This window comes from Puma concolor, chromosome A1 (assembly GCF_028749965.1).
Source record: "Puma concolor isolate L17-30 chromosome A1, mPumCon1.1.hap2, whole genome shotgun sequence".
In the NCBI taxonomy this organism is placed as follows: Eukaryota; Metazoa; Chordata; class Mammalia; order Carnivora; family Felidae; genus Puma; species Puma concolor.
Genome location: NC_141667.1, coordinates 218730237 through 218755275, shown reverse-complemented (window position 1 = coordinate 218755275; position 25039 = coordinate 218730237).

The following is a 25039-nucleotide window of genomic DNA, read 5'->3' as shown; positions in this document are numbered from 1 at the left end:
TATTAAGCATATACCTTGTGCTTAATAAATATTGGAGAAATGAATGGAAAAATGGATCTCATCCCATGAAAAGAGATCAGTAATCTGTAACTAAGTTTTTGTTATCTTTATGCAGATACAAGTTAAAGAATACCCACTTTTTGACATTGTTATCAATAGATACCTGGATGAGAAGAATTCAACAAACAACTTTGGGCAAGATTCTGGTGCTTGGGGTGCACAGGTAAGATAAACAACAATCTGTTTTTCTTCTTCAGGGTGTTACATACCATGTCAGAACTTGAGAAAATAGGTTTTAATTAGTTAAACAGCAGAATTAGGTTAAGGATCATTAGCTAATTTTCTTCAATCATTTTCTTAAGGCTGTAATTAATGTTAGTTATTTATCCCAAAACAATATTTTACCTTGTATGCACCAGCAAGTGCTAATCACAGGTTCACCTTGGTGCATATTGGCCTATGTTTCCAGAATCTTCAACCAAAATTTCTAATTGTTGGAAATAGAGACTTGAGCTAACAAAATGCAGTTGATAGACAGAAGGTAACAAATGGAATAAAGAAGACTAAGGAACAACAGCCAAAAATTAGAAGGCTGAATTAATAAAATTTATACTCCACGGAGAGAGGAGCCAAATACTCTCCTTTGTGGGCAGAGGTAAAAAGAGAAGACAGTAGCACCAGGTGGGTTTGGAGGACCCAAGAGTGGTCTTTCCCACAAGTAAGGTATGTGGAAGTGAGATTTGGAGGGGTTTCTCACTGGTGATAAGATATATCCACATAATGACATGTGATAGTAAAACTAAAAGATAATCAATTCATAACCATTTGCTGGACTTCTCTCTTGTCAGGAAGGCGAGTTGAAAAGAAGAGAGGTTTGTTGTAACACAGTGTTTACAAACTGGGGTTCTCAGACCCCAGAGATCTTAGGATGTATTCTGGGGTGTCTGAGAGTTCTATGAAAGAATTTTCAGATATTATATTTTCACTATGATGACAAAGTGACCACCCTTTCAACTCAACTAATGGATATTTTGGATTATTTGTATGACCACAATATTATATGGAAAGATGACAGGATATTTCCTTCATTTCAGTACCTGGGTTTGCTATCAGTTAGAAAAATGGGTAGATTAAATATGAAAATGAAATGTTCATGTCAGTTGAGAACCAAATGGTGCCATGGTGTGCTGAAGTAAGAATTTGAGTAGATAAATGTGTGGAAGAATTGAGTTACACACAGCACATGACAATGTAACTCAATAACATTTAAAAAATATTAACTGATTATTAAAAAAATTCATTTGAGTATAGTTAAAATATATCACTTTAGATTCAGGTGTACAACATAGTGATTTGATAAGTTTATATATTATACTATGTTCATTACAAGTGTAGCTACCCCTTGTCACCATATGACATATTACAATATTATTGATTATATTCCTTATGCTTATGTGCCTTTTATTCCTGTGACTTATTTATTACATACCTGGAAGTTTTTATCTCCCACTCCCCTTCACCCATTTCTCCCATACCTCCAGATCCTCCCCTCTGGCAACCATCAGTTTGTTTTCCATGTTTCTAAGTTCGATTCTTCTTTTAAAACTTTTTTTAGATTCCACATATGAATGAAATCATAAGGTATTTGCCTTTCTCTGACTTATTTCATTTAGCATAATACCCTCTAGGTCTATCCATGTTGTTGCAAAGGGCATTATTTCACCTCTTTTGTGGCTGTATAATATTTCAGTGTGTGTGTGTGTGTGTGTGTGTACACACACACATGCCACATGTTCTTTATCTGTTCTTCTATGGATGGACACTTAGGTGGCTTCCATGCTACTGCAAACTATGCTGCAATAAACATAGGGGTACATATATCTTTTCAAATTAGTGTTTTCATTTTCTTAGGTAGATACCCAGTAGTGGAATTATTGGATTGTGTGGTATTTCTATATTCAATTTTTGGAGGAATGTCCATACTGATTTTCATGGTGGCTTGTACCCATGTACATTCCTAACCAACAGTGCATGAGGGTTACTTTGCTTCTATATTTTCACCAACACTTGTATTTTTTTACTTTTTTATTTTAGCTATTCTGACAGATGTAAGTTGATATCTTAAACTTTAATTTTTTTTTTAACGTTTATTTATTTTTGAGACAGAGAGAGACAGAGCATGAACGGGGGAGGGGCAGAGAGAGAGGGAGACACAGAATCCGAAGCAGGCTCCGGACTCTGAGCCATCAGCCCAGAGCGCGACGCTGGGCTCGAACTCACGGACCGTGAGATCGTGACCTAAGCTGAAGTCGGACGCTTAACGGACTGAGTCACCCAGGCGCCCCAGTTGATATCTTATTGTGATTTTGATTTGCATTTCCCTCATGAGTGATATTGAGCATCTTTTCAGGTGTCTGCTGGCCGTCTATATGTCTTCTTTGGAAAAATGTCTATTTTGGTCATCTCCCTATTTTTAATTGGATATTATTATTTGGGGGGGGGGTTGAGTTGGATAAGTTCTTTATATATTTTGGATATTACTCCTTAGTTATATAATTTGCAAATATCTTCTACCATTCAGTAGGTTGTCTTTTCATTTTGTTGATGGTTTCTTTTGCTGTTAAAAAGCTTTTGATTTTGGTGTAGTTCCAATAGTTTATTTTTGCTTTTATTTCCATTGCTAAAGGTTACACACCTAGAAAAATGTCTCTGTGGCTACTGTCTAAGAGATTACTGCCTATGTTTTCTTCTAGGAATTTTGTGGGTTTAGGTCTCTCATTTAGGTCTTTAATCTACTTTGAGTTTTTGTATATGGTAGAAGAAAGTGGTTCAGTTTCATTCCTTGTATGCAGCTGTTCAATTTTCCCAGCACAACTTATTGAAGATACTGTCTTTTCCCCATTGTATATTCTTGCCTCTATTGTCATGGATTAACTGACTATATAAATATGGCTTAATTTCTGGGGTCTCTGTTCTATTGACCTATATGTCTATTTTTGTACCAGTACCATACTGCTTTGAATACTACAACTTTGTAGTATATATTGAAATCTGGGATTGTAGTAACTCCAAGATTGTTCTTTCTCAAGGTAGCTGTGGCTATTCAGGGTCTTTTGGGTTCCAAACAAATTTTAAGGTTATTTGTTATAGTGTTGTGATGAATGCTTTTGTTATTTTGATAGGGATTGCACTGAATCTGTAGATGGCTCTGGGTAGTATGGACATTTGAACAATATTAATTCTTTCAATCCAAGAATATGGAATATCTTTCCATTTGTGTCATCTTCAGTTTCTTCATCAATTTCTTATAGAGTAAATGTATTTTACCTCTTGGTCAAATTTATTTCTAAGTATTCTTTTTAGTATAGTATATTCTTTTACAATAAATGGTATTGTTTTCTTAATTTCTCTGTCTGTTACTTCATTATTAATGTATAGAAATGCTACCAATTTCTGAATATTAATTTTTTATTCTGCAACTTTACTGAATTCATTGATTACTTTTAGTAGTTTTTTTTTTTTTTAGGATTTTCTACATATAGTATCATGTTATCTGCAAATAGTGTAAGCTTTATTTTTTTCCTTACCAATTTGGATGTCTTGTATTTCTTTTTATTATCTGATTGCTGTGCCTATGACTTCTAGTACTCTGTTGAATAGGAGTGGTGAGACTTGACATCTTTGCATTGTTTCTTAGAGAAAATGCTGTGTTTTCCACGTTGGAGTGTGATCTTGGCTGTGGTTTTTTCATATAGGGCCTTTGTTATGTTGAGATACATTCCCTCTAATCCCACATTGTTGAGAGTTTATCATGAATAGATGTTGAATTTCTTCAAATGCTTTTTCTGTATCTATTAAGATGATAACCTGATTTTTACCCTTTGTTTTCTTGTTGTGTTGTAGTATCAACTGATTTGTGAACATTGTATCATGTATAGCTTCCTTTTCTGTGGTGTTGTATCTGGTTTTGGTATCAGGGTAATGCTGGCTTCATAGAATGAATTTGGAAGGTTTCCTTTCTTTTCTGTTTGGAGTAGTTTGAGAAGAATAGGTATTAACTCTTTTCTAAAAGTTGGATAGAATTTATCTGTGAAACAACCTGGTCCCAGACTTTTATTTTTTGATGTTTTATTGATTATCAATTCAATTTTGTTATTAATAATCGGTCTGATCCGATTTCCTATTTTTTCCCAATTCAGTTTTGAAAGATTGTATGTTTCTAGGAATTTATTTTCTAGGTTGTGCAGTTTGTTGGCATGTAATAATTTTTCATAGTATTGTCATAATTCTTTGTATTTCTGTGGTGTCATTTATTCACTTTCATTTCTGATTTAATTATTTGGGTCATTTTGCTTTTTTTCTTGATGAATCTGCCTAAAGGTTGTCAATTTTATCTTTTCAAAGAAACAGTCCTTGGTTCACTTGATTTTTTTTTCTGTTTCTTGTTTGTTTTTTGTTTTTGTTTTTTACTTGTTTTTGTTTTTGTTTGTTTTTAGTCTGTGTGTCATTTATATCTACTCTGATCTTTATTATTTCCTTCTTTCTACCCACCTGGGACTTTGTTATTTTTCTAGCTCCTTGAGGTGTAAGGGCAATTGTTTGAGCTTGTTTCTTTTGGTAGGCCTCTATTGCTATATATTTTTCTCTTAGAACTGTTTTTGATGCATCCCAAAGATTTTGGACCATTGAGTTTTCATTTTAATTCATCTCTTTGTATTTATTTAAAATTATTCTTTGATTGATTCATTGACCAATTGGTTGCTTGGTCTTGTGTTGTTTAGTCTCCATGTATTTGTGTTTTTTTCTAGTTATTTCCTTGTGATTGATTTCTAGTTTGATTTCTACTGTTGTGGTCAGAATAGAAGTATAGGATGATATAAATCTTCAAAAATTTATTGAAGCTTATTTTGTAGGCTAATGTGATCTATTCTGGAGAATGTTCCATGTGCACTTGAAAAGCATATTTTGTTGATTTTGGATGGAATGTTGTATATATGTTATATTCTTCTGGTCCAATCCCTTTACTGTATTTTTTATTTGAGTTATTGTATTCTTCAACTCTGGTTCTTCCTATTATTTTTTATCATTTTATTGAAGGTCTCACTGTGTTGATTCATTCTGAAGGAGCAAAATGACAGAAACAAGGGCACTCTTCTTGGGGACCCACATATGCTACCAATTAACTAGTCCACAAACGCTAGTGTGGACAGCCTGGTGAGCATCTTTTCAATCATTACTTACATTCTTTATCAGGCATATTGCTTATCTGTATTTCTGTTCTTTTTCTGTGTGTGTGCGTGTGTGTGTGTGTGTGTGTGTGTGTGTGTGTGTGTGTATGTTTTCTTATTCTTTCTTTGGAGCATATTCCTCTGTCTCCCCAGTTTGCTTGACTGTGTTTCTGTGGATTAAGTGGAACAGCTACTTCTCTTAAACTTGAAGGAATGGTCTCATGTATGGTTGTCCCCTATGTAGACTATTTGTGTTGATGACTTTTGCTGTCTGCTAGAGCTGTGGTTGGTGTGTACGGGGGTCCCTGGATTCTCCACACAGTGAGTGCCTTGGCAGATAGCTAAAGTTAAAGTAGGTGCACGGTGGGATGTCCTGAGGGTCTGCATGTATAAAGCACCTAGAAAGGATAGTTGAAGCTGAAGCAGTAGTTTCTGGGGTGTCCTGGGGCTCTTTGTGCAGAGGGAATCCTGGCAGAATGGCTAGAACTGAGGTGATGTGTAGGACTCTCCACGCTGAGGGCAGTGTGGTGGGACAGATGAAGCTGAATTTGGTGCAAGCCAGGTGTTCCAGGGTACTTAGTGCAGGGATTGTCTTGGCTAGATAATTGGAGATGAGGCTGGTGTGGGCAGGAGTATTCTGGGGCACTCTGTGCAGGAGGTGCCCTGTAAGCGTGGCTGGAACTGAAGCAAGCACAGACTTGGGGTTCCCGGGGTGCTTCATGTAGTGAGTACTTAGGCAGGGCAGCTGGATTTGAAGGAGACATTGTTCAGGAGTTTCTAGAACGTTCTGCACTGGAGGTGCTTTAATAAACCATCTGGAGCTGAAGTGGCATGGGCCTGGAGTGTTCCCAGGTGTTTTGCACCTATGTCACATTGGCATGAAGGCTGAAACTGTGGTAAACACTGATCATGGGTGTTCTCATGGGATTGGTGGCTGGGGTAGGCTGGGGGTCTGGAGCTCACTGAGGAATCAGGCTGGTTAGGATGTTCAGACTGTGCACTGGTTTGTGCTTTCAAGTTGGGGGTGGAGTATAGATTGTATCCATCAGCCTCTCCCACCTGAGAGTGTTCCAGAAGCTCCATCCACTGTTTGGCACAGGTTGGAGGACTGGCCCTGTTATATGCTAATTTTTCTGTTCTATTCAATGCTTATTTTTGAGAGAGAGAGAGAGAGAGAGAGAGAGAGAGAGAGAGAAAATGAACGAGTGGGGGAGGGGCAGAGGGAGAGGGAGACACAGAATCCGAAGCAGGCTCCAGGCTCTGAGCTGTCAGCATAGAGCCTGACGCTGGGCTGGAACTCACAGACTGTGACATCATGACCTGAACCAAAGTTCGATGCTTAGCCGACTGAGCTAGCCAGGCACCCCAATGTTAGTTGGGAAAACCACAGCTTTTCTTATGTGCCCCAGGGTGACCAGGGCTGGTGTGGGCCATGGGATCTGGGGCTCACTGATGTGGCAGGTTGGCTAGTATGCATGGTTTCTGTTCCTCTTCATGTTATTAAGGTGGGAGTGGGGGAGTATGTAAATTGTGTCTGCCAGCCTCTCCCACCTGGAGGGCATTCTGGCAGCTCCCCTCGTTTGGCACAGTTCTAGGGCTGTCTCTTTTATATACTAGTTGCTCTTTTAAACCACAGCTTTTTTTTTTCTGTGTCCCAGCATGACCAGGGCTGGTGTGGGCCAGTGAATCTGGAGCTCACTGAGGTGGTGAGCTGGCTCTGGCATCCTGACCCTGCTCTGATCTGTGCTTTCAAGGTGAAGGAGGAGCATAAATCACGTTGGGCTCCAGTCTCTCTGATCCAGAGAGAATTCACTCAGCTCATTCACCACTTGGCAGAGTTCTAAGGCTGGCTCTTATATGCTAGTTGCTTTTTTAAACTGTGGCTTTTTTTCTGTGCCCAAGGAAAGTGGAAATTGTTTCAGGTCCCTCAGTATTACCCCTTCCCAATGCAGTTTGCAACATCAGGGCTAGAGGTTCCCTTTGTTACTTTGTCTCAGTCCCTTTTCTCTTTTACTGTTACATCTTTTGTTGTATAGAAGCTGTTTGGTCAGCCCTCAGTTCTTCAGGAGGAATTGTTCTACACATAGGTGTAATTTGGTGTGTTTCATGAAGGAGGTGAGTTCAGAGTCTTCCTTCATCACCATCTTGGACTACAAGTCTCCTAACAAATTCTTTGTGTCCATACTGTTCACAACAGAGATGTTAGAGGAGTCCTTTCCTACATGGACTTTATTTTGCATCCTGATACATAAATAGAACATGTAGGAGGTGGAAATGGTTTACATATATTTGGGGCATCCAGAAGTAGAAGGTATCTCTACTTTGCTCCCAGGGTTAGCGCCTAATGAAGGTGGCAAGATCCATACTCATTTTGACTGTTGAGTATAGCTGGGAAACGGGGTCATTGACAGTACAGTGGGGTCTCCTGAGCTTCAGCCAGGCATAGATATGGAGGAAAGTGCTGGAAGACTGAAGGAGCAAAAGGATAGAAACAAGGGCATTCTTCCTGGGGACCCACGTGTGCTACCAATTAACTAGTCCACAAACACTAGTGTGGACAGAGGATTTGAATATCAGATAGTTACATTCCCTGTCCCACCAACCTCCTGTCTCTTTTCATCTCTGTCATGTGCTTTGGTACCATCTAAGAACCACAGAACTTAGGTGCAATCAGGGGGAGAAGCAAGGCAAATCCTGAATTAACTCTGAGATTAAGTTTCTACTGTCCTGGCAGATGACAGCTAAAGAGAAAAATTGAGTCGTGGAAATGATGAATAAAATGATTTTTACACCTGAATTTATAGACAAAGGTATATTTCTCTGTAGCATTAATTATAGGCATACCAACTCCAATGAACGTGGACAATAACAGATCATTCCCTCTTCTTGTTATAAACAGTGATTTATTTTCAGCAAAACAAGATTATCTGTTACATTAAATAGTGTTAAGTGGAATTTTATCAGTTTTGTAATTTTGTTATATTTAATTCATTTTGGTTTTATAGTTTTTTAAGAGATGTAAGAATTATACCCAATTTTATGTTTTTATATGTTGAGTATAAAATACCACGAATTCACATCAACATTTAATCTACTGGAATATTTTTTATTTGAAAGGCGTCCATAATTTTTAAATCTGAGAAACATTGTCATGAAGACAGAGATGGTAAACTTCAAGGAATCTAAGAACATGAAATTAAGAAGTAAGATTTTGACATTGTTTTTCCAGTGTTGACCAGAAACTGACCACTATTAACTCTGCAAAACCATCTGAGTTAATTATAGAAGCAATCTTTAGATGGAGACGGCCATCTATTTATTCTTGATCAGCCTTAGTAAGTTTGCATTGAGCACTAAACTAGGGTTTAAAGCAAGAAATAGAGGGCTAAGAACAAGATGGTGAAGGTACGGGAAGAGAAGCATTTGTAAGAGGTAGTAATAATAAAACATTGTCAAAAATGTCAGAGAACTAGGAAATAGAGGCCTATGAAAGGATAACTTTGCAGGGGTATAGTCAACAGTGTTCAATGAGGTCAGGAGGGTGAGAATAGGAAAACATTTATTGGATTTGGCAGTGGTGAGAAACATATTGGTGACTTCAAAATCAGGAGTGTGTTTTTGTGGGACTGCCAAGCCCTCCCCTGTCAGTAGGAAAATTGTCTGACAGAAAAAAAAAACAAAAAAAAAATAGTTAAAACACCTCTAGCTTATTATCACATCAGCAAGCTCAGATGCACATTTCCAGTGTGTGTGAATCCTTGGGTTTACATGCAGGGTAATCTCACACTCTACCCCAACTAAGTGCAGCTTGTGATTTCTTCTTTCCTGCTGATCATGCAGGTGCACATTTCTTCTTCTTCATAATGAAAATGTATTGACTGTGAACTTTCAAAGGTGGAATTTATTTCTTGATATTCTTGTTAAGTATCTCCCAACAACTTCAAATGCCTGAGATCATTACAGTTTCTGGGCTTTGTCATTAGAGCTTATGGAACACATCTATGGGAATAGCTTTGATTATGTGGAATTGGAATAAGCACCAATTTTCTGCTGAATTAGGATAATAGCAAAAATATTGAAGCTGGAAAAATCTTTGCGAGTAGGAAAATATAGACAAGGAAATCTGTCTTCTGTACTGTGTTCTTTTTTAAAAAAAATATTTTAGAGAGAGAGAGCACAAGCAGGGGAGAGGGACAGAGAGAATCTTAAGCAGGCTCCATGCTCAGTGTGGAGCCTGATGCTGCAGGGCTCAATCCCATGAACCTGGGATCATTACCTGAGGTGAAATCAAGAGGTAGATGCTCAACCTGCTGAGCCATCCAGGTGCCCCTATGCTGTGTTCTTTCTAAAAATCAAAACAAAACATTGATCCTGTTGTTTCCCTGACCACTGACTCCTTAAAGCTACTAAATGAAGTTAAGCTTTTCTGAATTTTCCTCTACCCTACCTCCTTGGGCGCAGTATTGAGAAAATGTGAACCCCTTCCCAAACCTTATCTCAGTATAGCTCCTGCCCACTAAACTCGGCTCTTCAGTCCTACTTGCTCATTGGCTCCTGGGGTAGCATACCTTATTCCATAGAAGGAGTTCAGTCTCCTGTATATCTTCCCAGCCAAAAAAGGAAAAATATCTCTGGGACATCCTCTTTCATTCCTCAGTATTTTCCTTTTACAACTTCTATATTTTACTCTTATCTGTCCATATTTTCCTCAGGCTTGCCATCAGATTTGATATCTCCCTTTTTGAAATAGGCCTTGCTATTTCAGCAGATATGTTTTGAACACATACTCCATTTCTCCTCTGTTGGGAAATGTGACTAACTAAGTGATGGCCTATTCTCCGAGGAAGTTCCCAGAGCAGTTGGGTTTCAAACCTACCAGAGCAGAGACTGCCAGGCTAGAACGTATCAGCGTTAGGTAATGTGCCATCGTGATAGTCGCAAAGTCTGGCACTGGGCTTGTCGCCTAGTAGAAACTTCAATATTTATTTATTAACCAGTTCTTAAACTCGATGTGCCTCAGTTGTCTTACCTGTGAGATGGTTTTAATAATAGATCAGCCTCATGGAGTGGTTGGAGAGAGTTACATTAATATATATGAGGTCGTGGATGGACTTCTGGGGAGGATGGCAGAGTAGGAAGATCCGTACCATAGATACAACTGGATGTCACCATATCAGTGTAAATAACCCAGAAAATGACCCAGAGACTGGCTGAACAGACTCGCCACAGCTAAATGTAGAGAAGAAGCCACAGTGAGGAATTTAGGGAGGGCAGAGACACAGTTGGGAGCTAACCAGACCTTCAAGACTGTGGGAGGGAGAGGCGCCACAGGCACAGAGAGGGGGAGAGAAACAGACCCTCACACCAAGCACTCCAGGCATGGGGAACCCACATGGGAAGATGAATCCTATAACATTTGGCTTTGAGGACCAGAGGGCCCTAATTTCATGAGAACTTACAATTCAGTAAGTACTTACAATGAGTACTTCCAGGCATAACATCTGGAATTTTAGAAATCAGTGTTTGGCTCTGGGAGAGCTGGAAAATATTGGGAAACTGAGTTCAATCCCTTAAAGAGACAGCACAACAGACAGCCCCTTTGAGATCATAGAAGCAGCAGTTTGGAAAATGCCAGGGGTAGGTATACAAGAAGGAGGATTATTTACTAATCTCAGAGAGTACTGGAAAAGCAGGGATCTTTAGGAGACTTCTCCAGGGACAAATGAGCTGGAGAGTGACATTCCTTATCCTACCCCAGCCTAGACACACAGATACCTACAGGAATGACACAGTGTCAACGTTCTCCACGTAGATTGCTAACAGTGTGTCCCACCTCCTACATTCTCCTGTGAAGTTGCTCCATCCATCCAGGCCTCAGCTTGGGGTCTCCTCCCACAGCAGACCTACCCCTGCACTCTTCTGCAGATCTACTCCTCCGGCCCCCGTGGCAGCAGTTTTCTAAAGAGGATCCAGTTCCTCTCCCAAAAGAGACCTGCATAAACCTTGCTAACATTATGTGCATCAGCCCTGTGTTCTCCTATCTGTCACTTCCAATACACCCTTGCCAGAGCCTATCCAAAGCAGAGCCACAAACGGCAGTGTGCAAACAACTCTGAAGGGATACCACCACTCCAAATGACTCCTGCTATAGGGAAAGGGGAAGATAACCACACACACCAATCCAACTGCAGCCCCAACACTGGGCTGGGGTAAGTATCTAGTCTGACTGCAGACCCTACCCACCATGAAGCTTCTCAGGAAACAACACAGAGGAAGCATTCTGTAGGTCAGTGCTACTGCATGTCTGGCAAATGCCTGGTCTGACTCAACTCAAGCCCAAGGTGGCCCCACACTAGCCCTCTAACATCACAGGGACCAAACACTGCCCACAACAGGCAAAGGCACCATTGCAGATGACTGGACTAAAGGCAAAAGTGGCTCAGTCATAATAGTAGGGCACATAAAACACAAATAGGAGACACCCCTGAAGCAGAAGATTCTGGTGAACATCAGATATTGCAGTACAGAACACTACAGGACCTCTTCTTCATAAGGCCACTGCTTTCAAGAGCAGGAGCTATAGCTGACTTTCTTAATACATAAAAACAGACACAGAGAGTTAGACAAAATGAGACAGAAGATATGTCCCAAATAAAAGAACAGGACAAAAGAAAAGCAAGTGAGCTAAATGAAACAGATCTAAGTAGTATGCCTGATGGAGAATTTAAAGTAATGGTCATAAAGATAATCCCTGGGTTTCAGAAAAGAGTGGAGGACCTCAAGAGACCCTAAATGAAGAGTTAGTAAACATAAGTGAGAACCAAGCATAGATCAAAAATTCAATATCTGAAATTAAAAATACACTAGATGGAATAAATTGTAGACTAGAGGAAGCAGAAGAATGGGTCAGTCACATGGAGGACAGAGTAATAGAAAACACTAAAGCTGAACAAGATGGAAAAATTGGGGGCTCCTGGTTGGCTCAGTCACTTAAGTGTCTGACTCTTGATTTTGGCTTAGGTCGTGATCCATGGGTGTGGGATTGAGCCCTGCATCAGGCTCTGTACTGAGTGTGGAGCCTGCTTGAGATTCTCTATCTTTGCCTCTCTCCCCCATATGTACCCATGCGCTCTCTCGCTCTCTCACTCTCTCTGTCTCTCTCTCTTTCCCTAAAAAAAAGGCAAGAGGAAAAAAATAAATGAAACTAGACTTAGGAAATGTAGTAACATCAAGTGTAATCACTTTCATATTAAAGAGATTCCAGAAGAAAGAAAACAGGGACCAGATAATTTTTTTGAAGAAATAAAAGCTGAAAATTTCTTGACTCTAGGAAATGAAATAGAAATACAGATCCAAGAGGCACTGAGATTCCCCCAACAAAATCAAGCCAAGGAGATCCATAGCAAGACACACAGTAATTAAAATGTAAAAAGTAATGATAAAGAGAATTTTAAAAGCAGCAAGAAAAAAAGAAAACAGTTGCATACAAGGGAAACCCAGAGGCTATCAACTGATTTTTCAGAAAATAAGCTAGAAGGGAGGATACATTCAAAATACTGAAAGGGAAAAATCTGCAGCCAGGAACATTTTATCCAGCAAGGCTATCATTCACACTGGAAGGAAAGAGAAAGGGTTTACAAGACAAAAGTTAAAGGAATTTATGACCACTAAACATGCCCTACCAAAAATGTTAAAGGGGGCTTTTTGAGTACAAAGGAAATATCATAAGTATGAGTAAGGAAAAATATGAAGCAGAAAGTAGTAAATTTAAGTATATCTATAAAAATTAGTCAAGCCATTCACAAAATGAAAGTATATAAAGTATGATGCAATATACCTAAATGTGGGGCGGGGGTAGAACAGTAAAAATCAGGTTCAAGCTCAAGTAAGAGACTGCCAGATGCATAAGATGTTACATATGAACCTAAAATAGTCACAAATCAAGAGCCAGTACTAGATATGGAAAAAAAAAGAGAGAAAAGAATCCAAAGATATCACCAAAGAAATCCAGCAAACCATGAGAGATGAAAGCAAGAGAAAAAAGCAATAGATGGCTACAAAAACAACCGTAACAAAAACAAGTAACAAACTGGCAATAAGTACATATCCATCAATAATTACTTTGATTACAAGTGGACTAAATGCTCCAATAAAAAAAATAGGGTGACAGATGGACAAAAAAACCAAGACCCATCTATATGCTGCCTACAGGAGACTCATTTCAGACTTAGACACATGCAGATTGAAAGTGAAAGGATCTAAAAGCATTTATAATGCAAATGGGGGTGAAAAGGAAGTCATGGTAAGAATACTTCTATCAGACAAAACAGGTTTTAAAACAGACTGTAACAAGAGACAAAGAAGGACACTATATAATCAAAAAGAGAACAATCCAACAAGAAGATACAACAATTGTAAATATTTATGCACCCAATATAGAAGCATCCAAATACATAAAGTATCAAATAACAAACATAAAGGAAGTAATTGATAGTAATACAATGATAGTAGGGGACATTAACATCCCACTTACATCAATGGACGGATCATCCAAACAGAAAATCAAGGAAACAGTGGCTTTGAATGGCACAGTGTACCAGATGGATTTCCAGGTATATTTAGAACATTCAATCCTAAAACAACACAATATACATTCCTTTTAAGTGCACATGGAACATTCTCCAGATTAGATCACATAGTAGGCTACAAAACCAGTGTCAACAATCTAAAAAAGATTAAAGTCATACCATGCATCATTTCTGACCACAATGCTATGAAACCTGAAATCAACCACATGAAAAAAATCTGGATAGAACACAAATACCTGGAGGTTAAGTAACATGCTACTAAAAAATGAATGGGTCAGCCAAGAAACCAAAGAGCAAATCAAAAAATACATGGAGACAAATGAAAATGAAAACAAAATTGTCCTGAATCTTTGGGATGCAGCAAAATCTATTCTAAGAGGGAAGTTTATAGCACTACTGGCCTACCTCAGGAAGCAAGAAAAAAAAAAATCTCAAGCAACCTGACCTTACACCTAAAGGAGCTAGAGAAAGAAGAACAAATAAAATGCAAAACCAGAAGAAGGAAGGCAATAATAAAGATTAGAGCAGACATAAGTGAAACAGAGACTAAAAAACAATAGAACAGATCAATGAAACCAGGAGTTGATTCTTTGAAAAGATCAACATAATTGATAAGCTAGCCAGATTCATAAAAACAAGAGGATTCAAACAAAATCAGAATGAAAGAGGATAAAAAACAATTGAAACCACAGAAATCCAAAGGATTATAAGAGAATGTTATAAAAGTTATATGCAAACAAATTGGACAACCAGGACGAAATGGATAAATTCCTAGAAACCTTTAACTTCCAAAAACTGAATCAGAAGAAATAGATCATTTGCATAGACCAATGACCAGTATTAAATTGAATTAGGAAAGCAAAAATGCCCAAGAAACAAAAGTGCAGGACCAGACTTAACAGGTGACTTCTACCAAACATTTAATGATTTAATACCTATTCTCCTCAAACTATTCCAAAAATAGAAGATGGAGGAAATATTCCAAATTCATTCCATAAGGCTAAGATTACCTGTTAATAAAACCACATAAAGACACTACAAAAAAGTGAAGGCCAATATCTTTGGTAGAGATAGATACAAAAATCCTCAATAACATATTAGCAAACCAAATCCAACAATATATTAAAAAAATGATTCACCATGATCAAGTGGGATTTATACCTGGGATGCAAGGGTGGTTCAATATTCACAAATCTGTCAATATGACACATCACATCAACAAGATAAAGGATAAAAACTATATGAAGATTTCAACAGATGCAGAGAAAGCACTTAAAGTACACATTCATTCATGATAAAAACTCTCAACAAAGTAGGTTTAGAGGGAATAACTTCAACATATTATAGGCCATATATACCTCAGAGCGAACATCATACTCAATGGTGAAAAACTGAGAGCTTTCCCCCTAATATCAGGAACAAGGAAGGATGTCTACTCTCATTACTTTTATTCAACACTGGAACTTATAGCCATAGCAATCAGAGAAGAAAAATAAATAAAAGGCATCCAAATTGGTAAAGACATAAAACTTTCATTATTTGCAGATGACATGAAACTGTATAGAATACCCTAAAGATTCCACCCTGACCTGCTATAACTGACAAATGAATTTAGTAAGATCCCAGGGTACAAAATCAGGATACAGAAATCTGTTGCATTTCTATAAATTTATAATGAAGTAGCAGAAAGACAAATTAAGAAAACATCCTTATTTGGAATTACTTCAAAAAGAATAAAGTACCTAAGAATAAACTTAACCAAGGAAGCAAAAGATTTGTACTCTGAAAACTATAAAACACTGATGAAAGAAATTGAAGATGACACAGACAAGTAGAAGGCTATTCCATGCTCATGGACTGAAAGAATTAATATCGTTAAAATGTCCAGACTACTCAAAGCACTCTACAGTTTTAATGAAATACCTTTTAAAATAACAAAAGCAGGGGCGCCTGGGTGGCGCAGTCGGTTAAGCGTCCGGCTTCAGCCAGGTCACGATCTCGCGGTCCGTGAGTTCGAGCCCCGCGTCAGGCTCTGGGCTGATGGCTCGGAACCTGGAGCCTGTTTCCGATTCTGTGTCTCCCTCTCTCTCTGCCCCTCCCCCGTTCATGCTCTGTCTCTCTCTGTCCCAAAAACAAATAAAAACGTTGAAAAAAAAAATTTAAAATAACAAAAGCATTTTTCACAGAAGTAGAACAAATAGTCCTAAAATTTGTATGGAACCACAGAAGACCCCCCTGACTATGCAAAGCAATCTCGAAAAAAAGAAGAATAAAACTGGAGGTATCACAATCCCAGATTTCAAGATATATTACAGGGGCTGTAGTAATCAAAACTGTATGGTACTGGCACACAAATAGACACATAGATCAATAGAATAGAGAGGCCAGAAATAAACTCACAATTATACGATCAACTAGTCTTTGACAAAGTAGACAAGGATATGCAATGGGAAAAAGTCTTTTCAGCAAATGGTGTTGGAAAAACTGGACAGCTACATGCAAAAGAATGAAACTGGACCACTTTCTTATACCATACACAAAAATAAACTCAAAATGGATTAATAATCTTAGTGGATACCTGAACCCATAAAAAGGCTAGAAGAGAGCACAGGCAGTAATTTCTCTGACATTGGTCATAGCAACATTTTTCTAGATATGTCTTCTGAGGCAAGGGAAACAAAAGCAAAAATAAACTATTGGGAGTACATCAAAGTAAAAAGCTTTTACACACCAAAGGTAAAATTAACAAAACTAAATGGCAACCTATAGAATGGGAGAAGATATTTACAAATGACATATCCAATAAATGGTTAGTATCCAAACTACATAAAGACCTTGTACAAACTAACCAAAACCTGCCAAATAGTCCAATTAAAAACGGACAGGAGATATGAGCATTTCTAAAGAACGCATCTGGATGCTCAACAGACACATGAAAATATGCTCAACATCACTCATCATCAGGAAAATGAAAATCAAAACCACGATGAGATATCACCTCACACCTGTCAGAATGGCTAAAATAAAAAAAAACACAAGAAACAAGTGTTGGTGAGAATGTGAAGAAAAAGAAATCCTTGTACACTGTTAGTGGAAATGCAAACTGGTGCAGTCATTGTGGAAAACAGTACGGAGATTCCTCCAAAATAGAATTACCATATAATCCAGAAATTCATTACTGCTATTTATCCAATGAATGCGCAAACACTAATTTTAAAGGATATATTCACCCCTATGTTTATTGAAACATTATTTACAATAACAAAATTATGAAAGCAACCCCAGCATCCATATAAAAATGAATGGTTAAAGAAGATTTGGTATATGTATACAATGGAATTTTATTCAGCTATAAAAAAGAATGAGATCTTGCCATTTGCAACAATGTGGATGGATCTACAGAGTATAATGCCAAGTGAAATAAGTTTGAGAAAGACAAATACCATATGATTTCATTCATATGTGGAATTCAAGAGACAAAACAAATGAACAAAGGGGAAAAGATAGTCAAACCAAAAAAAAGAGACTCTTAACTGTTGAGCATAAACAGATGGTTACCTGAGAGGACGTGGGTGGGGGTATGGGTGAAATAGGTGATGGGGATTAAAAGTGCTTATCTTGATGAGCACTAAGTAACATATGAAATTGTTGAATCACGGTATTGTACCTGAAACTAATGTAACCCTGTATGTTAACTATACTGGAATTAAAAAAAGATTTCACATCAATAAAATAGAGATTATGAATTTGTAGTTAAAAAATAAAATAGTAAGTGTAAATATAGTATCTAGCAAAATACTTGTTGTATAGTATGCCCTCAATAAATAAATCATTTTAAGAATTCAGTGATTTGAAAAAAAAAAAAAAAAGAACAAAGGTCTTCATAGTAGGGCTGATCCCACTGTGAGAAACTCTAGAGTAATCCAGTGGTATCAATTACTCTCATTGACTGAATGTGAATTCCCTTTTGGGTCTGTTTTATTGTAAAGGAAACAATAGCTTTTTTCTAATACCAGATCACAATTAATCAAAACTTTTGATTTCTAGGAAGAGGTATTTTAGAAATTTGATAAGAGTCAAACTCCAAGAAAACAAGAAGTTATCAACTATCTATTTAAAAAAATATATTTCATTGTCTTGGGGTCAGTACACAGTTAACCCAAGAATCTACATACCCGTATTGGTGTAATGAGAGTTGGTTTTTAACATCATTTCAGAATGACCTCAACCTTCTACAATATATTGCATCTTCAAAGACAAAATGCTTTTAATATGGTTGCACTGTAATATTTTCTCACCAAATCAAAAAGTAGAGTAATACGTTTAGGATGAGTGTTTCCCTTTTAGATTTGTATATGTATTTCTAGAAGAATAACTGATAGAAAAAAAAATTCCATTTAATAATTTTCTCTACTTTGGTATTAATATTGCTAATCCTGGTGAATAAAGTGTAGAGAACTCTCAACCAGAAAATATAGTAATGGTAGCATTAAAAATACAGTAGTCAAGGTTTTTGTTTCCTCAAACCAGACAATTATAATGTTAAAAGTATATTATTTTGGGAGCTTTTCTTCAGAACCCTAGGCAGATTTCAGTAGGGTTGCCCTTTGTACACATAGAAAACCTGTAAATAGCTATATCACAGAAGGAATTATATAGCTCAGGATCTTTGTTGTAAAGAGAAGTTAGAAAAATTTTGAGAACATCAGAGCTTCACTACTCTTGGTAACGCTACACCTTAAAAATGCAGAATATGGAACATTTTGGCTGAAGTATGACTCTTGATGCATTTAAATATTCAGTTTGTATAAATCAGTCAATTGCTGACTAATATTTATTTAAATGCCTTTCATGTGCTCCAATTAATGTTCCCACTGACTGCTTTTGAAAAGGAATGCTATATTCTTTTTGAAAGTTGGACCTTTAATAAATCAATCAAGTATGAAATAAAATGCCATGATTCTACAGATCCCAGACTTAGAATTCATTTATAGTTTATAAACTTTTCTATGATTTTTCATTATGCAATTTTATAGAAATTTAAATAAATAATAAAGTTATTAGTATTGCATATAGTTACACTCATAAGTCTTTTAAAGAATCTACAGAACTACTTCATACGTACCTTTAACTTATGTGAATTTAATAATACCTGCTCAGCCAAGGGGATAAAAGATTCAAGAAATAGAAATAACAATTTATGAAGCCAAAAGGTGTATTACCTTGGTTGATTTAAATTATTTAAAGTGACATTGATTTAAAAATGTTTCTTCTGCTTTAGACTGCAAGGATCCCTAGGCTGTGAAAAACATTGTTGAAATTCTTTTTAAAATTCCTTCCCCCAATAGCAGGTGTATTTTAATCTCTTCACTAGGGAACCAAAGGATTTTCAAGGGATAATTTTGGGCATATGCAATCTTCTGTTTGTTCTAATGGCTAATACCTGGATAACATGTACATCCACTGTATGTGGTACCATAGGAATAAAAAGAAATCATGTGAAGTTTGAGATGATCTATATTCCTTTACCGTTTCCTTAGAAAATAACCAAGTCTCTGAATAACAGACATCTGAGCAAACTATAATGAAAGGTTTATACTCTGCAACTAAGCAAACATTTTGCTTAGCAGATTAATTCCTCCCACCTGCGGCTACTTTTAAGCAGGTGATAGTTTTTGCTTTAATTACATAAACTGTATCACAGTTTTAATGTTCACCAAAATAGTGTTAGTCACAAGATAGGCAAAATGAAGAATGTTTCAAGACTGCTTAAAGTATTAAAGTTCCTGTTTTTAATTTTTTATTGTTCTGAATATCCAAAAGTGTTAGGGATAATCAAAGATTCATTTAAAATATCTCCTCTCAGGAATGCTGTATATGTGGTTCCACTTCTTATTTGATTCAGGTTTAATTTATTTACTACCTACTATGTGGCAGCATAGGGCTAGCACTTTTACAACATTTGGAAAATACTCAGAAAATAAATGAAATTTTGTATTGGGAATTTGTCAGTGTATTTTCTTTTACTGTTGCTTTAGCAAATTAGGTTTACAAGTGATGCAGATTGAAGACCAGTGAGTGAGAAGGCAGTGGGCATCCTATCATCATCTCTGTCATTGCTGTACCAAAACACTCTTAGATATCTGTCAAGAACTTTCTTTACAAAGTATGTGGATTTATAGACCTGCAAAGGGCAACACTCTGGTCACAAAGATGAGCTGCTGGTTTAGAGATGGAGAGAAGTGTCGCAGATGGGGAAGGATGAAATTAATGTGGAAACCTGGGGGGTTTTAGTGGAGGTCCAGAAATTATGAGGGACGGCTATATTAATTGTCTATATAGAATCAAGAGAACAACAACAACAACAAAAACCCCCACCACTATTGGATGGTACTGGGCTATAAAAAAGGAAAGAGAAATCAGGAAAAGGAGTCCCCAATTTAGGGTATAATAGAGCCGTTCGAAAGTGACTCGGGGCGGGGTGGGGGTGGGGTGCCTGGGTGGCTCAGTTTGTAATTTTCAGACTACTTTGATTTTGGCTCAGGTCATGATCTTACTATTTGTGGGTTCAAGCCCGTTGTCTGACTCTGTGCTGACAGTGTGGAAACTGCTTGGGATCTCTGTCTCCCTCTCTTTGCCTCCCACCCCGGCTTGTGCACTCGTGATATCTTTCTCAAAATAAATAAATATAAATTGATTGGGGACTGTGGTTAGAAGTATTCTTCACTAGGGATCTGTTTACAATTAAGAATGAACTAAATATTGCTAAAATTCTAAAGATCCTGAGAGATGAAGAAACTAAATAGACCATCCACTTGAGGAGAAATACAAATCATGGACAATGGACAACATATAAAGAAATGTCAAACTCTGTAGTAGCCATTAATGCTTTTCATTAAAATTTTTATTTCTGCTTTAAGGTACAAGGTATAATTGTATTTTGGGCATGGGAATATAACTTGCTTTAAGCAATGAAACGTGAATGAAACAATGTTCATCGCTTGCAGCAGGAAGTGCAATAGTAGGATATGAAGCAAAGAGGTAGTGGTAGGGCTATGGGCCATTGTAATGCCTTTGTTTTTATCTCCTATGAAGGAAATGGGAAGCCATTGGAAGGTTTTGTTTAGGAGTAGCTTGACCTAAAACATGTTTAACAGCATTATTCTCTCTACTGTGTTGAGAAGAGATTATAGGGAGCAAGAAAAGAAGTAGGGAGATTAGTCGGGAGGCTACTGTCTTAATTCAAGTAAAAGATGATGGTGGACCAGACCAAGGTGGTGAGAAAACTCACTGATATCAGAAAATTGACGTACACTGCACTTAAATGTTAGTATTTGGGGCCTTGGAGTCATCATTGTAAGTAGTTCTTTATCTGTATTGAACTCCCAAGTTCTACACATTTTGCTAGAAACTAGGGACACAAAGAAATTATCATTTAGAGGAAGAAAGAAGCCCAGCAGATATGCTTATGAATTTAATTTCTATTTCATGATAACACAATTTCAAAGTAATTATTTTTTTCAGAATAAAATTCGTTCAGTACTATGAATACAAACAAAAAATCACTGACTCAGAAAAATCAATTACAATGTGAACTGGGAATGTAATTTTTGAGCAAGAAATTAGGGTATGAGTTACTTAGGTGTTTCTTTGCTTTGAGTTTCTGTTGTTTTTAAATAATTTTTTTAATACGGTTGATATACAATGTTACATTAGTTTCAGATGTACAACATAGTGATTTGACAAGTGTATACATTATGCTATGCTCACGATAGGTGTAGCTGTGTCTTTCACCTACAACACTATTACAGTATCATTGACTATATTCCTTATGCTATGCCTTTTATTCCTGTGACTTATTGATTCCATAACTGGAAGCCTGTATCTCCCTCTTAACCCATTTTGTCCACCTCCACATCCACCTCCTCTCTCTCCTCTCTGGCAACCATGAGTTTGCTCTTAGATCTGATCCTGCTTTTGTTCCTTTTTTTTTTTTTTTTTTTTTAAGATTCCACATATTTATGGTATTTGTTTTTCTCAGGCTGATTTATTTCACTTTGCATTATACTCTCTAGGTTCATCCATGTTGCAAATGGCGAGATCCTATCCTTTTTATGGCTGTGTAATATTCCATTTTGTGTGTGTATGTGTGTATGACATCTTTCTTATCCAACTGTCTATCAGTGGACAGCCAGGTTACTGCCATATCTTAGCTATTGTAAATAATGCTTCCATAAAAATAGGGGTGCATGTATCTTTTCAAATTAGTGTTTTTGTTTTCAGGTAAATACTCAGTAGTGGAACTCTTGGATCATACGGTATTTCAATTTTTATCTTACTGGGAAATATCCATACTGTTTTTCACAGGGGGCTATACCACTTTATATTTCCACCAACAATGAATGGGGGTTCCCTGTTCTCCACATCCTTTTCAACACTTCTAATTTCTTGTTTTTATTATTATTTTATTTTAGCCATTCTAACAGGTGTAAGGTGATATTGTGGCTTTTGAGCTTTCTGATTATTAGTGATTTTAAGCATCTTTTCTTGTGTCTGTTTGCCATCTGTATGTCTTCTTTGGAAAAGTGTGTGTCTTTTGAAAAATGGTCCTCTGCCAATTTTTAAATTGGATTTTTTTGGGCATTGAATTGTGTGAGTATATGCTTTGGGTATTAATATTTGCAAATATTCTCATTGATAAAAACGGCCTTTTTATTTTGTTGATGGTTTCCTTTCCTGTGCAAAAGCGTTTTATTTGGATATAATCCCAATAGTTTGTTTTTGCATTTGTTTCCCTGATCTTAGGAGACATACCTAGAAAAATGTTGCTCTAGCCAATGTCAGAAAAATTAATGCCTGGATTCTCTTCTAAGATTTTTATGTTTTCCAGTCTCACATTGAGGTGTTTAATCTGTTTTGACATTATTTTATGTACAGTGTTAGAAAGTGGTCTAGTTTCATTCTTTTACAATGTCACTGTTTTCCCAGCACCATTTGCTGAAGAGACTGTCTTTTTCCTTTGTATCTTCTTGCCTTGTTTGTCATAGATGTACCATAGAAACATGGGTTTACTTCTGGGTTTCTGTTCTGTTCTATTGGTGCGTCTGTTTTTTTTGGTGCTAGTACCATACTGTTTTGGTTACTACAGCCTTGTAGTATATCTTGACATCTGAATTTGTGATGCCTCCAGCTCTGTCCTTTCTCAGAATTGCTTTGGTTATTTGGCTTTTGTGGTTCCATACAAGTTTTAGGATTATTTGTTCTAATTCTGTGAAAAATAATGTGTGTATTTTATAGTTTTTGGATCATATATCTTTCACCTCCTTGGTTATTACTAGGTATTTTACTCTTTTTAGTGTAATTGTAAATATAATTGTTTTCTTAATTTATCTTTCTGCTTAATTTATCTTCATTAATAGTATATAGAAATATCATTGATTTTCATATATTAATTTTGTATACTGCAACTTTACTGAATTCATTCATTACTTCTAGTAGCTTTAGGATTTTCTAAATTCTGAAGTAGAGTCTTCAGGAGTGCCTAGGTGGCTCAGTCAGTTGAGCGTCCAACTTCAGCTCAGGTCATGATCTCATGGTTCGTGAGTTGGAGCCCTGCGTCAGGCTCTCTGCTGACAGCTTAGAGCCTGGAGCCTGCTTTGAATTCTGTGTCTCCCTCTCTCTCTGCTCCTACCCCACTCATGCTCTGTCTCTCTCTCCTTCAAAAATAAATAAAAAAACATTGAAGTAGAGTCTTCAGTATTTTCTATGTTTAGTGTCATGTCATGTGCAGTTAGTGGCAAGTTAACGTCTTCTTTACTGATACAGATTGCTTTTTTTTCTTTTTCTTGTCTGATGTTGTGGCTAGGACTTCTAGTACTATCTTGAGTAAGGGGGGTAAGAGTGGACATCTTTATCTAATTTATGATATGAGAGGGAAGTCCCTCAGTTTTTTTACCATTAAGATGTCAGCCATGGGGTTTTTTCACGCATGGTCTTTATTATGTTGAGGTAAGTTTCCTTTACATCTACTTTATTGAGAGTTTTTATCATGAATGGATCATGAATTTTATTAACTGCTTTTTCAGCATATATTGAGATGATCATATATATGATTTTCATCCTTCATTTTGTAGATGTGTTGTATCCTGTCAATTTGCAAATAGTGAACCATCCTTGTATCCCTGGAATAAATCCAACTTGATTGTGGTGAATATTTTTTTAATGCATTGTTGAATGCAGTTTTGTAATGTGTTGTTGAGGACATTTTTATGTGTCTTATTAGGGTTACTGGCCTGTAGTTTTCTTTTTTTGTGGTGTCTCTGTCTGTTTTTGGCATCAGGGTAATGCTGGCATTGTAGAATGTATTTGGAAGCTTTCCTTCCTCTTCTATTTTTTTCAAATAGTTTGCAGAGAATAGGTATTAATTCTTCTTTAAATGTTTGGCAGAATTCACCATCTTGTTCTGGACTTTGTTGGAAGTTTTTAAAACTTTTTAAGTTACAGAGTCAATTACATAGTAATCAGTCTGTTCAGATTTTCTATATTTTCATGGTTCAGTTTTGGAAGATTCTATGTTTCTAAGAATTTATCCATTTCTGCTAGATTGTCCAATTTGTTGGTGTATAATTTTTTTCAGAGTACTCTCTTATAATTCTTTGTATTTCTGTGGTGTCAGTTTTTACCTCTCTCTCATTTGTGTTTTTATTTAGGTCCTTTCTCTTTTTTTTCTTGATGAGTTTGGCTAAGGGTTTATCAATTTTGTTTATCTTTTCAAAGAAACAACTCTTGATTTTTTTCTATTTTTTTAATCTCTGTGTCATTTATTTCTGCAATAATCTTTATTATTTCCTCTTTCTACTCATTTTGGGATTTGTGTGCTCTTCTTTTTCTAGTTACTTTAGGTATAAGATTAGATTGTTTATCTGAGCTTTTTCTGGTGTCTTTAGGTAGGCCTGTATTTCTGTATCTTTCCAAGAACTGTTTTTGCTGTATCCTGAATATTTTGGACCGTTGTGTCTTCATTTTTATCCATATCAATGTATTTTTCAATTTCTTCTTTAATTTCTCCATAGACCCATTGGTTGTTCAGTATTGTGTTGTTTAGTCTCCAAGTGTTTGTGTTTTTCTGTTTTTTTTCTTGTGCTTGGTTTCTAGTTTCATACCATCATGATCAGAATAAATGTATGGTATGATTTAAATCCTCAAAAATGTATTTAGCCTTGT